Source organism: Erythrolamprus reginae, chromosome 7 (genome assembly GCF_031021105.1).
Source record: "Erythrolamprus reginae isolate rEryReg1 chromosome 7, rEryReg1.hap1, whole genome shotgun sequence".
In the NCBI taxonomy this organism is placed as follows: Eukaryota; Metazoa; Chordata; class Lepidosauria; order Squamata; family Dipsadidae; genus Erythrolamprus; species Erythrolamprus reginae.
This window is the reverse complement of record NC_091956.1, coordinates 35,119,591-35,134,323: the sequence shown is the minus strand read 5'-3', so window position 1 is coordinate 35,134,323 and position 14,733 is coordinate 35,119,591.

Here is a 14,733-nt window from a genome sequence, read left to right as displayed (position 1 = left end):
GGGGGAACTGAGACATCTCCCCTTGCCTATGTAGTTTTATGTATGGTATGTTTGTGTGTATGCTTTTTTTTATATAATGAGTTTTTTTTTAGCTTTTTAATGTAAATTGTTATTTTAGATTTTAATATTAGATTTGTTATGGTATATTGTTTTTATCACTGCTGTGAGCCGCTCCGAGTCTACGGAGAGGGGCAGCCTACAAATCTAATAAACAAATAAAGAAAATAAAGAAAGGAGGGTGGGGGCAGTGCGAATCTCAGGGGGAAGCTGGTTCCAGAGGGCTGGGGGCCCCACAGAGAAGGCTCTTCCTCTAGGCCCTTCCTAGTTGACAAGACCTGGAGAAGGTTGACTCTGTGGGACTTAACCGGTCGCTGGGACACATACAGCAGAAGGCAGTCCCACAGGTAATCTGGCTCGAAGCCATGTTTTTTATTTTATTTTATTTTATTATTAGAGTTGGAAGGGATCTTGCAGGTCATCTAGTTCAACTCTCTGCTGGTGCAGGAGACCCTACCTCACACTAGTCCAATAGCAGTCCAGTCTTTTCTTGAGAGTCTTAACTGCTCTGCAGACAAGCAGTTTCACGAGTTGATTGCTCTCACTGCCAGAAAGTTCCTCCTTACAGAAACAAAATGCTGACATTATCTGCATGCAAGAAGTCCATGTTAAAAAGAATGACATCAGCATTCTAGAGAAACCAAAATTAGATAAATTATTTGCATCTCTAGCCGAGAAAAAAAAGAGGGATTGCATCATATGTTAAAAGCTGGTTAAATACTAAACAAATATATACAAATGAAGAGGGAAGAATATTGATAATAGAAATTACCCCTAGAATTTATTGGTATGATGAATGAATTTAAATTGAAAGATGTATGGAGGGAGAGACACCTGAAAGAAGAAAAATATACCTATTTCTCTAGTCACCACAAATCTTAGTCCAGACTAGATATGGTCTGGACAGACATAGAATTAGAAAAAGATATATCTTCAATTGAAATAGAACCTAATTTCTGGGTGGATCATAATCCCCTATCTTTAGTGATTAAAGGAGAACAACAAAAAAAGAATAGATGGATAATGAATTCTAAGGTGATTGAAGACGAGGAATACAAACAATATATTGAAAAAGAATTAGCATTTTTTTAAAAAGTAAATTGGAACAATGATACCATGACCCAAAACATATGGGACATAACTAAGGCATTTATTATAGGATTAACAATTGCATATACAAGTTAAAAAAAATTAGAACTATTCAAGCGAAAAAAAATCAGAATGAAAAAGAAGAATTAGAAAGTAAAATGCAAAAAGATCCAGACAATGTAAAAGTAAAAGAGGAGAAAGAATTATTAATACAAAAATAAATCTCAATTTGAATAACACCCCAGTTTATACCTTCAGGATTTGATCCATGCTAAATTCTTAAAAGCAATATTCAAGTTATTAATTGTATTTTCCTTGTCGTTTTTACACTCTAGATTCAATCATCACCTAAAAGGTGCATTAATAAAGAATAGAATCAAGATCACAGGAAATTTTAGTACTGTTTTATAAAGCCTAAGACAGACCTGGAATAAGACTTAGAATTAAGGTTTGGAATACTGCGTCCAGTATTGTTACAATAATATAAAAAGATGCTGAGATTCTGGAAAGAGTGCAGAGGAGATCAACAAGAATCATTAGAGGGATGAAGGCTAAAATATACGAAGAACAGTTATGGGAACTGGGTATATCTAGTCTAGTCTAATGAAAAGATGAACTTGGGGAGCTATGATAGCAATGCTTAAGGTGTTCCTACAAAGAAGAGGAGGTCAAACTATTTTCCAAGCAACAAAAAAAGCATGACAAGAAACAATGGATGAAAACTAACCAATGAGAGAAGCAACCTAGAGCTAAGGAGACATTTCCTAATGATGAGAGCAATCAACTTGTTAAAATATCTAGGTAATAAACCTTCAACAAACTTTAAGCAGAGTAAATATAGCAATGTGGATTAGTCAGTCAATGAATCAGACTTAGAACAAAATAGAACAATACAAATAGGCAAATAAACAATAGTAGTTACACAGTCCAATATCATACACATATAATCCTAATAATGGTTTACAAATCAGGTTATTATGCACAGGAAAATATACACAGCAAATATAAATCTCTTTAGTATAAACTCCCCCAAGAGGAATATTGTTGGCTCCCTCTTATGGTCAACCAGCAGGTACAGTCTTTAACTTACATTGTTAGCTTCTGTATTGCAACACCCAACATAGTTACATACAGTATGCTAACACAATTAATGGAACAGCTTGGCTCAGTTAAGGATACTCCATCACAGGAGTTTTCAAAAAGAGACTGGACAACCATTTATCTGAATGGTACAGTCTCCTGCTTGAGCAGGGGGTTGGACTTGAAGACCTTCAAGGTCCCTTCCAATTCTATTATTATTCTATATATTCTATGTTCAATTTTTAAAAGTAGAGGTGAAGATGTGGACACAGTTTGTAATTGCTAGCTAGATTAAATTTAATCTCATTGAATTTGAGTTTCCTTATACAGTGGTACCTCTACTTAAGAACCTAATTCATTCCGTGACCAGGTTCTTAAGTAGAAAAGTTTGTAAGTAGAAGCATTTTTTCCCAGAGGAATCAATGTAAATGCAAATAATATGTGCAAATGCATTAGGAAAAAAAAAATAAAAGCTCAGAATTTGGATAGGAGGAGGAGGAGGAAGAAGAGGAGGAGGACAGTTGCTGCCAAAGGAAGAAGGTAAGGTGAGGGGAATCAAAAAAATTCAAAACTTTAAGGCTTAAAAAAAAGAGGGACTCTGAGGTGGCGAAGAGGAGCACATACCTTCCATACATCTGGCATGAGGCTGCCTCCTATACTCTGCGCCAGAGAGAAAAACCCAGGCGGGTGAGAGGGGAGAACCTCCCACTTCTTTGACCAAAAGACTACCTGCTTCCTCTTCCTTCCCATACTGAAGGGCTCCCCTCCCCTCTCGTTTGTTCACTTTGTAGCTGGCATCTTTCCTTCACTGTGGTGACTCCTTGGTTTGGCTGAAGCTGAGTTCATCCAGCCACGGTGAAGCACCCCATTTTGCCTTTCCACACCCAGATGCTCTGGGAGGCAACCTCGCGCTGGGTGTAGGGGAGGCAGCGTGAGGGAGTCGCCACAGCAAAGTGGTTTATTCCCTCTCCAAGCACACAGAGAAAGGAAAATGCTCCGTTCACTCTGGGTTGCCAAAGTCTCCTTAAGCGCCACTGAAAGGCTCCTCTAGCAGCCCAGAAAAGCCCAAAATGGCCGGCATTAAAGGGGGAATGGCAGGAAACTGGCCAGACCTTTGTGCTGCTCTCAAATTTCCTGGGAAATTTTTTCGGGCTTGGGTTCTTAATTAAAAAATGGTTCTTAAGAAGAGGCAAAAAATTCTTGAACACCCGGTTCTTATATAGAAAAGTTCTTAAGTAGAGACGTACTTAGGTAGAGGTACCACTGTATTAATATTATAGTCTTATCAATATTCTTGACATTTTGTTTTGGGGGTTAGGCTCCAGTTGAATGATTTTTCTCCAGAGGCAACTTGATTCTAGGATTAGAGAGTGCCAGACCCATGATTCAATTCAGAACAAGGGATATGTATGACCAGCTGGATGTGTCACCTTAATTTGAATAAAGCCAACTGTTCCCTGAAGCCAGCGGATGATCTATTGAATTAATAGAGTATATCCTGTTAAGCTCTGAATTTTAAAAGTATGCTCTGTTTTTGCACCACATTGTTTTTAGTTTTCTGAGTGTTATGTCACAATCCACTTTTTTTGGCTTGCCAATTCAATTTGTAATTTGTAAAAATGTTTAAATGAGGTGTTGCTGCCCTGAGGATTAGGGAATTGGCATAAGAGTCTTTCTGTTTTTAGTTTATAGCAGAAATAAATTTATTTAGTTTTGGATTTTTTTTATACAAGGAAAATGAATTAAGAATTTGAATTAAAACATCAATTAATTTAATGGAATTTTAAAACAAAACACTTTAAAACTAGAAGTTTGACATCTTTTTGAAAGGCCAAAATTGAGGAAGGTCCTCCAAAGAAATGCTGTTCCAGATAATGGTGGCAATAATAGAGAAGACCTGACTTCATAATCTCTGCAAATGAATTGTTAGGAGTAGAAGGCCAGAGGAAATTGTCTCCTTTAGAAATTAAGGAATGGACTGATGCCACAGCAGGCAATCCTAGTATACAATAGATAGATCTTTAAAAGATGCAACCAGTCCAGCACATTAAATTGCAGCAGGAAGCAAACAAATGATCAATACAATTGTCAAACAACCAATTTTGCATGGCAAACTGATATTTATACATGTTGAGCCATTTCAAATTAAACTAACTGAAACTGTGGGTGGTCTTCATGAGGGAACCATGTATTTGTCATATTTTAAATATGATTCAACCATGATTGAATAGAATAGAATAGAATAGAATAGAAATTTATTGGCCAAGTGTGATTGGACACACAAGGAATTTGTCTTGGTGCATATGCTCTCAGCATACATAAAAGAAAAAGATACATTTGTCAAGAATCATGTGGTACATAGGGGTCAAATAAGCAATGAAGAAACAATCAATATTAATTAAAATCTTAGGATACAAGCAACAAGTTACAGTCATACAGTCCTACGTGGGAGGAAAAGGATGATAGGAATGATGAGAAAAACTAGTAGAATAGAAGTGCAGATTTGGTAAAAAGTCTGACAGTGTTGAGGGAATTATTTGTTCAGTAGAGTGATGGCGTTTGGGAAAAAACTAGTGTCTTGTGTCTAGTTGTCTTGGTGTGCAGTGTGACATTTTGAGAGTGGGAGTTGAAACAGTTTATGTCCAGGATGCGAGGGGTCAGTAAATATTTTCCCTGCCCTGTTTTTGACTCGTGCAGTATACAGGTCCTCAATGGAAGGCAGGCTGGCAGCAATTGTTTTTTCTGCAGTTCTGATTATCCTCTGAAGTCTGTGTTGGTCCTGTTGGGTTGTAGCACCAAACCAGATGACAGACTCAATGATTCCTCTGTAGAACTGTATCAGCAGCTCCTTGGGCAGTTTGAGCTATCTGAGCTGGCACAGAAAGAACATTTTTTGTTGTGCTTTTTTGATGATGTTTTTGATGTTAGGTGACCATTTTAGGTCTTGAGATATGATAGAACCTAGAAATTTGAAGGTCTCTACTGTTGATACTGTGTTATCTAGTAAGGTGAGAGGTGGAAGGGTGGAAGGGTTTCTCCTAAAGTCTACCACCATTTCTATGGTTTTGAGTGTGTTCAATTCTAGATTGTTCTGGTCACACCACAAGGATAGTTGTTCAACTTCCCGTCTGTATGCAGATTCATCATTGTCTCGAAGGAGTCCGATCACTGTTGTATCATCTGCAAACTTCAGTAGTTTAACAGATGGATCGTTTGAGATGCAGTCAGTAATGTATAGAGAGAAGAGAAGTGGTGAGAGTACACAGCATTGGGGGGCACCTGTGCTAATTGTACATGTATCTGATGTGATTTTTCCTAGCTTCACCAGCTGCTTCCTGTCTGTTAGGAAGCTTGTGATACACTTACAAGTGTGTTCAGGTACTGCTAGCTGATTGAGTTTGGTTAAGAGAATATCCGGTATGATGGTATTGAATGCTGAACTGAAGTCTACAAAGAGAACCCTAGCCTAGGTCATTGGAGATTCAAGATGTTGAAGGATGTAGTGTAGAGCCATATTAACAGCATCATCTGTTGATCTATTTGCTCGGTATGCAAATTGCAGGGGGTCTAACAGTGGATCCGTGATGGTTTTCAAGTGGATCATCACTAGCCTTTCAAAGGTTTTCATAGCTACAGATGTTAGAGCAATTGGTCTGTAGTCATTCAGTTCCTTGATGGAGGGCTTCTTCGGCACTGGGATGATAGTAGAGCATTTGAAGCAGGAAGGAACATAGCACAACTCTAGTGATTTGTTGAAGATTTGAGTGAAGATGGGGGCCAATTGGTCAGCACAGACTTTTAAGCAAGAAGGAGCTATCTTGTGTGGGCCTGGTACTTTTCCAGGCTTCTGTCTGTGAAATAGATCTTTTGCTTCCTTTTCTGTAATCACTAGGAGTTGTAAACCCAATGGGATGGGTTCAGTTGTAGAACTGAATTTAGCTGAATTTAGCTGTTGTTGGTGTGTCTGGGATGGAGGCTATGCAGATAAGTGGTTGTGGTTTCTTTTCAAATCTGCAGTAGAACACGTTCAGGTCATCTGTCTATTGCTGATCTCCTTCAGCTTGGGAAGGTGGTTTGCTGTAACCGGTGATGTTTGTGAGAGTTTTCCACATGTTTGCTGGTTCATTTGTTGAGAATTGATTCTTTAGCTTTTCAGAGTAGGTCCTTTTTGCTACTCTGATCTCCCTTGTTAATATATTTCTGGCCTGATTGTACAGCATTCTATCACCTTTTCTGTAGGCTTCCTCTTTGGAATGATGTAACTGCTTGAGTTTGGCTGTGAACCAAGGTTTATTGTTACTGTATATTTGCAAGTTCCTGGTTGGTACACATAGGTCTTCACAGAAGCTGACTTTTTTTTTTTAATTTATTCTTTGTCCAATATACAATACATATGGAAGAGAATAGACATTAAGTAATATATATAACGATAGAAAGTAAAAAGAAGAGAAGTAGATGGGAGGGAGAGAATATATATGATATAAGAGATAAGGAGAGAATATATATGATATATATATATATATAATATAGATAGATAGATAGATAGATAGATAGATAGATAGATAGATAGATAAGGAGAGAATATATATGATATATGAGATAAGGAAAGACAATTGGACAGGGGACGATAGGCACATCAGTGCACTTATATACGCCCCTTACTGGCCTCTTAGGAACCTGGAGAGGTCAATCGTGGAGAGTCTAAGGAAGAAGTGTTGGGGGTTGGGAGTTGACACTATTGAGTCCGGTAATGAGTTCCACGCTTCGACAACTCGATTGTTAAAGTCATATTTTTTACAGTCAAGTTTGGAGCGGTTAATATTAAGTTTGAATCTGTTGTGTGCTCTTGTGTTGTTGTGGTTGAAACTGAAGTAGTCATAGACCAGAAGGACGTTGCAGCATATGATCTTGTGGGCAATACTTAAGTCGTGCTTTAGGCGCCGCAGTTCTAAGCTTTCAAGACCCAGGATAGATAGTCTATTTTCATAGGGTATTCTGTTTCGAGTGGAGGAGTGAAGGGCTCTTCTGGTGAAATATCTTTCGATAGTGTTGATGTCTGAAATGTGGTGTGGGTTCCAGACAGATGATCTGTATTCGAGAATGGGTCTGGCATAGGTTTTGTAGGCTCTAGTCAGTAGTGTGAGATTGCCAGAGCAGAAGCTACGTAGGATCAGGTTAACAACTCTGGAAGCCTTTTTGGCGATATTGTTGCAGTGGGCTTTAGCACTTAGGTCGTTTGATATTAGTATTCCAAGGTCTTTTACTGAGTGTGGGTTGGCTGCGAGAATTTGTTTATTCAGTTCATATGTGAGGTTTGGATTCTTTTTGCCAATGTGTAGGGTGGAGCATTTGTTGGTTGATATTTGCAGTTGCCAGTAGGACCTAGTACGCTGCCCTGGGGAACGCCGCTTTTGACAGGGAAGGGGGTGGAAATGGCGCTTCCGATTTTGACAACTTGTTGCCTGTTTGACAGGAATGCAGTAATCCAGTTGTGGAGGAGTCCTGAGATGCCATAGGATTTGAGTTTTAGGAGAAGTTTGTCGTGAACCACTGAGTCAAAGGCTTTGCAGAAGTCGATATAAATTGCATCGATGGATTTTCCTTGATCAAGGTAGGTAGTCCAGATGTTTTTCCAGTGAAGTAGTTGTAGGTTGCAGGATAGTTTCTTTCTGAATCCAAATTGCTTTTTTGATAGTAGGTTATTAGATTCTAAGTAAAGGGTGATTGATCGATTTATGATTGATTCCATGATTTTACAAGGGACGCAGCATAGTGATATTGGTCTGTAGTTGTCAACTAGTGATGGGTCTCCTTTTTTGAAAATGGGGATGACTACTGCTTTTGACCACAGCTTGGGGAGAATGCTGGTCCTGAAGGATTTTTGGAAGATAATGCTTAGGGGTTCAGCTATGGCAGAAGAAAGTTTTCTTAGGAAGTATGCACAAAGACCGTCTGGTCCGACAGATAGGGAAGGTTTGAGGTCACGGATTGCTTTTTCAACATAGTCTATAGTGAAGATGATTTGGGTTAGGTTTTTTAATGAGTTTGGAATGCGATTTGCGAAGAGGGGGGATGAGCCATTACTGTTAACAAAAACGGAGCCAAAAAAGGAGTTGAAGAGGTTAGCTTTGGATGGGTCATTGTGGTATTCTTTGTTGTTGGGTCCTACGAGAGGTGGAATAGGTCTGGAGTCATTAAGTTTGTTCTTGACGAAGTTGTAGAAGGCTCGGTTAGATTTGGTGTGAAGGAGGTTTTCCTCTTGTTTGCTGTGATAGTTGAGACATTCTGCTTTTATTTGCTGGCATATGCTTTTGTAGCGGCTTTTGAAGTTGATTACTTGGCCTTTTTTGCTTTTACATCAGAGAGATCTTTTTTTGGTTTGTAGTTTCTTTACCAAGACTGGTAAGTTATTATTATTATTATTTTACCTCTGGATGGAGTGAGTGGCACATGTAGTCCAATAAGTCTTTTAATCTGGAGTAAGAACGTGTTGTAGAGATCATCAATGGTGTTGCAGTTAGAGAACAAAGATTGCCAGTTGAGAATTTGGTACGTAGGAGGTTTTCCTCTTGTTCACTGTGATAGTTGAGACATTCTACTTTTATTTGTTGGCATATGCTTCTGTAGCAGCTTTTAAAGTTGGTTACTGGGCCTTTTTTTTCTACGCCAGAGGGATCTTTTTTTGGTTTGTAGTTTTTTTATTGAGACTGGTACGTTATTTTTTCGTTTTCTTCTAGGAGAAGTGAGTGGAACATGCAGATCTATCAGTCTATTAATTTGGTGTAAGAACATGTTGTAGAGGTCATCAATGGTGATGCAGTTAGAGAACAAGGATTGCCAATTAATGAATGAGAGATTGGCGTCTATGAGTTCATAGTTGGCTTTCCTGAAATTGTACTTAGGCGCTGCATACTTCATGTGAGTGTTTAGATGATGTAGGTTGAGGTTGAAGTTGATCGTGCTGTGGTCGCTGTTGGAAAAAGGTTCTTTTGTGTGCAGTCCATAGATAGCACTTTTGCTGTTGCAGAATATGAGATTGAGACAGTTGTTGAGTCTGTTGTTGTTTGATACTAATTGTTCTAGTCCTAGGCTGGTGACGGCATTATAGATGGCGGTATGTATAGGTTCAGTGAAGCATTCATTTAGTGACCAGTTGATGTGTGGTAGGTGAGGTCACCAAGGAAGATAATGGGATGGGGGCAGGAGGTTGCCCAAGTTAGGAGGGAGGTTAGTTTAGTTGCATGGGTAATGTCGTAGTTTGGAGCCCTGTAGCACAGAAGGAAACGGAATGTAGTGTTGAGGGAAATGTCACAAACTAGGCTTTCAGGGAGGATGAGATCTTGTGTAACTTGAATGTTTTCTAGGTTGAGTGAGCTTTTGTAGAATATGGCTACACCACCCCCTCTGCGGGAGTTGCGGTCAGACCGGAAGACCAGGTAGTTACTTTGTGTGATGATGGAGTCAGGATATGAAGAGTTCAGCCATGTTTCACAAACAATTATTAAGTCAAATATGTTTGTGTCAATTAGGATGAGGAATTCAGATAATTTGTTGATTATGCTTCTTGCATTGATTAGTTTACATTTGAGATTGAGTTCGTGGTCAAGGGTGGGATTGGGTTGAGTTGGGTAGAAATTGGATTGGAATGAGGTAGTAAGAGGCGCACTATCCTATTTGTTGCTTGAAGTGCTGGGGGGGTCTGTGTGAAGATGAGGGATGATGGGTGGAGAAGATGGCTGAGGAGGGACAATGGGTTTGGGGAAGAAGGGAGGATTATGAGATTTGGTCCTGATGCAATCAGAGCAGTAGTCAATGTAGAGGTTAGTTTCACCTTGGTCACAACGTCTCCGGAGTTTGGCCCGTAGTTCACGAGAGCGGATGCGTTGGAGTAGTGTTAGGTCTGGTCTGGATCTGAGTTTGTTGTAATTTGCATTATTTCTGGCGATGGAGTTCATGGTCCTGATGAACTGTTGTTTGATAGTTTCGTTTTTTCAGACTATTCTGCACAGCTGGGGAGCCCTTGTTCCATCACTGTACTTTAGTACAGGGCTGCTTCTAGAAACTGCTAAGATATCGTCAGGGGCGATTGATTGAGGAGGATGGTTGTGGATGATACTACGGATATTTGATAGATCGGTTTCCCCGTTTTCTTCTAGGCCAAAAAGTACGGCGTTATGGCGTTTTTGTCCACGTTCCATGGCATCTTGCATCAGGGTGGAGATGTCAGTAGTAGGTTTTGAAGATAGAGGTAGTGGTGGCCTGGGTGGAGTATAAAGTGGTGGTGGTGGGGTGGTGTAGGGTACTTGTTTTGGTGTTTTAGCGTGTATCAGTTCTTGGATGTTTTTTTCTATGGAGGCAAGCCGTAGTTCCATGCTTTCTGAGCATGATAGTTGGGTTTTAGAGACTGCTGATTGGATTACATCAGATAGATTGCCAAGGGAGTCTGGTTTGGGAGTACAGGATGGGCAGCAATAGTAGAAAGAAGGATTATCTTGAAGAAAAGTGGCGACATGCTTATTTATGTTAAGGCAGGTATGATGAGCTGATTTTTTGCAGGAGTGACATTTTATAAATCCTTCTTGTGTATTAATAGTGTTGTTACATACAAAGCAAATGTTAACAGACTAATTTACTTGATTTGCTTGTGGTTTTTTCTTGGACGGCATAGCTGTTGGTTGAATGAGACTGCTAGGTTTTTTTGCAGCCACTAGGGGTGTTGGAGCGAGCTGTAGAGATTTATAGCTTTTGAATGAGAAAGGTTGCTGTGTTATTATACAGCCACTAGGGGGGGGTTTGAGCGTCACTGCAAGCTGAGTGATTTTAGGAATATGAAGGACAGAGATTTGAGGAGTAGAGCTAGTTTTTCAGCCACGAGGTAATACTGGGGATCCGGCATCTTCCAGGATTCTTCACTAGCAGCTAGACTCTGGTATTAGCAGGGCCTTTCACTGCAGGCTGGGCTCCTACCACTGAGTGTCTCAGTTAGGAATTTTAAGGTCAGGTAATTAATGATGGCTCTACACAGCTGGGGGTCAGGCGTCTTCCCAAGTCTTTTGCAATGGCTGGACTCTTTTTAAAGTTTATTCAGAGTCCTTTCGCTATTGTCAGGATTCCTAATGCTGAGTAAGTAAAAATTGGAAAACCAGAGAATTTACTGTTGGGTTGAAAGCAATTCTTTGTTAATAAGTTGGTTTGTTTATTCCTTTTGTTGGAGTATTATTAGCGCCTACCAGCTCCTAGCACCATCTGGGTGTTTGCAAAGTCAGTTTCCTTTCTTCAGGCCTTTGATATGCAAATTGAGATGGACTAGGGGGGAGGGGAGCGGGGGGGGAGAGAATAACTTTTCCTCTTTAAAGTGTCTTGAAACTTCTTGAAGTTAATTAAGTCTCTGAGCTTATGGTTTGAGTTTAAGCTTTGGAAGAGGGAAAGAGATTTTCTGGAGTTAAGGAGAGAAAAGTATCTGGATTCTTATACCTCAAATGCTGGCTGCTGAGGTTCTTTGTTTTGTTATGGAGCAGCTAGAAGGTGAGTGGAAAAGGGTACACGTTGCTATATTTGTAGCACGCTAAAACTCACCGATTCTTTGCTTTTCTTTGCAGTATTCAGTCGTTAGAACTTCTCCCCTCAGGATCTTTGCAATTCCTTATGGTTTCTTTGCAATCTCTTATGGCTTTTCTCTCAGAAAATCTCCCCTCCAAGGAGCTGCAGTCGCTGCCTCTTCCCTCTTCCTGTCTTCATGCTGACTATGTATCTGTAACATATAGGTCTGCAGAGGTGTCTTTAAAATTATTCCAATCTTTGCAGTCAAAGCCTGTAGCTTTAACTTTGCTTCATCAGTCCAAGTCCTCACTGATTTAATTGTTAGTTTTGTGGCTTTAAATCTTTGTTTGTAAGCAGGAACAAGGTGAATCATGCAATGTTCATCTGGTCTTAGGAGTGGTCATTGCCATGAGTTGTAATTTTAGATGACCCCACAATTTAAGAATAACAGAATAATAACAGAAAACAACAGAATTTGAAAGGGATATTGGAGGTCTTCTAGTTCAACCCTGACCTAAAGCCAGGGACCCTATACTATTTCAAATAAATGGCTGTCCAATTTCTTCTTAAAAACTTCCAGTGATTGAGCACTATCTCCCGGAGGCAAGTGATTCCACTGATTATTTGTTCTAGACAACACAATATCAACAGTAGAGACCTTCAAAAGTCTAGGTTCTATCATATCTCAAGACATAAAATGGACACCTAACATAAAAAACATCATCAAAAAAGTACAACAAAGAATGTTTTTTCTGAGCTAACTCAGGAAGCTCAAACTGCCCAAGGAGCTGCTGATATAAGTCTATAGAGGAAATATTGAGTCTGTCATCTGCACCTCTATGGTCTGGTTTGGTTCTGCAACCCAACAAGACAGACACAGACTTCGGAAGATCATTAGATCTGCAGAAAAAACAATTACTATCAACCTGCCTTCCATTGAGAACCCGTATACTGCATGAGTCAAAAAGAGGGCGGTAAAAATATTTTCATGGGACGGGGATGGGGAGAACTGCTGGAGCTGCTTGATTGCCCTAACTAAAGCTACATTCTACAAGTGCCTTTATTTATTTTATTTTATTTTATTTTATTTTATTTTATTTTATTTTATTTTATTTTATTTTATTTTATTTTATTTTATTTTATTTTATTTTATTTTATTTTATTTTATTTTATTTTATTTTATTTTATTTTATTTTATTTTATTTTATTTTATTTTATTTTATTTTATTTTATTTTATTTTATTTTATTTTATTTTATTTTATTTTATTTTATTTTATTTTATTTTATTTTATTTTATTTTATTTTATTTTATTTTATTTTATTTTATTTTATTTTATTTTATTTTTATGCTGCCCTTCTCCTTAGACTCAGGGCGGCTTACAACATGCTAGCAATAGCACTTTTTAACAGAGCCAGCCTATTGCCCCTGCAATCTGGGTCTTCATTTTACCCATCTCGGAAGGATGGAAGGCTGAGTCAACCTTGAGCCAGTGTTGAGATTTGAACCGCTGACCTTCAGATCTACAGTCAGCTTCAGTGGCCTGCAGTACAGCATTCTACCTGCTGTGCCACCCCGGCTATTCTTGCTGATTGTGTCCTAGGTTACCGGAGTCAGCAGGAGGGGTGTGGGTTTCAGAGCCTGCCAACGTGGAGAATGTGATTTATGACATGCCTAGGAAAAAGGGGGGAGACAAGGATCATGAGGGCTCCTAACCTATGTGAGGTCAGTTCTGACTGCATCAGGGTATTACCGGAATGTTGCTTCTAATAAATGACTGTATTTCTTTTGAAACTTGGCTCATGGCTCATGAATTAATTAGGGCATCTTCCAGAAACTTCACAACACTACAACACTTTCTTCCTGCCTTTCTGACAGTAGCCCTATAATGTGGGAAAAATATCAAAAGGCTGTAGGAAGATTTCTTCGAACAACCAGTTCTCCAAACTGCTCAGAAAGTTAACAAACATTTCTCCTGAATAGGTGTGAACCAGCTGAAAATCCACCATTGATTTCATCAGGATAGTATTTAAATAAATGTGTTGAGAATACATGAATACTGCAGAGTATTTCAGAGGGAAGAGGAGTTTCAGGTATGCCAGTGGCCATCCTGAGCGCACTTTTTTATAGCAAAGAAGTCACAGAAGATTGATTCTTTCTGAGATATATGGCACCAATACCTCAACAGATCTCATTGGTTCCTACAGAACTCAAGGCTCTTTAGGCTTTCTTGTACAGTTGATTTGTGTCCTGCTAGACTTCAATCTTACGTCTTCTTTCCCAAAGTATCCCATAGGTTTCCAATCTCAAAGCAGCCTACCCCTCCAAAACTTTACCTGTCAATTTCTACTTTCCATCCATAAAACATTTGCATAACTCAGTTATTCTCATATTAGAGGAGTGCAAGCACATAACTAGACTGTATCATCTATTTATTCCATAGTATGGTTAATTTTCTACAAATCAGCATTTGAATCAACATTTTTCAAACAACTTTAAGATATGTGAATTTCAACTTCCAGATGTCAGTTGTCCCATTTGGCTCATTCAGCAAAAGAAACTTCTGGCTCTTTAGAATGACCAAGAGTGTAGCTTTATTGAAAGATCCATCTAGGCCAGGAGTATAAAACTGGTGGCCCACAGGCTGGATGTGTCAGGTTCAGGTTATGCCCACCCAGCTCCATGCAGAGGGAAAAACATTGTGATATGTCACATTATGGCAATGTGACACAGAAAATTTGACACCCATGATCTAGGCACAGCAGAAGCAAAATCAGTTTTGGGATTTTCCCACAAAACCCACATAGGTAAAACTCTCTTTTCCCCTCCAGCTGCCCACATTCATAGATCAACAACTGAGTTAAGTTCCTTAGTTTTCGGAAACTGCACTGCTCAAACATTCTTCCTAACTTGACATTGTTGGATAATGTCTTGCTGGCAACAATAGGCCCTTGTGCATTCCATAGCT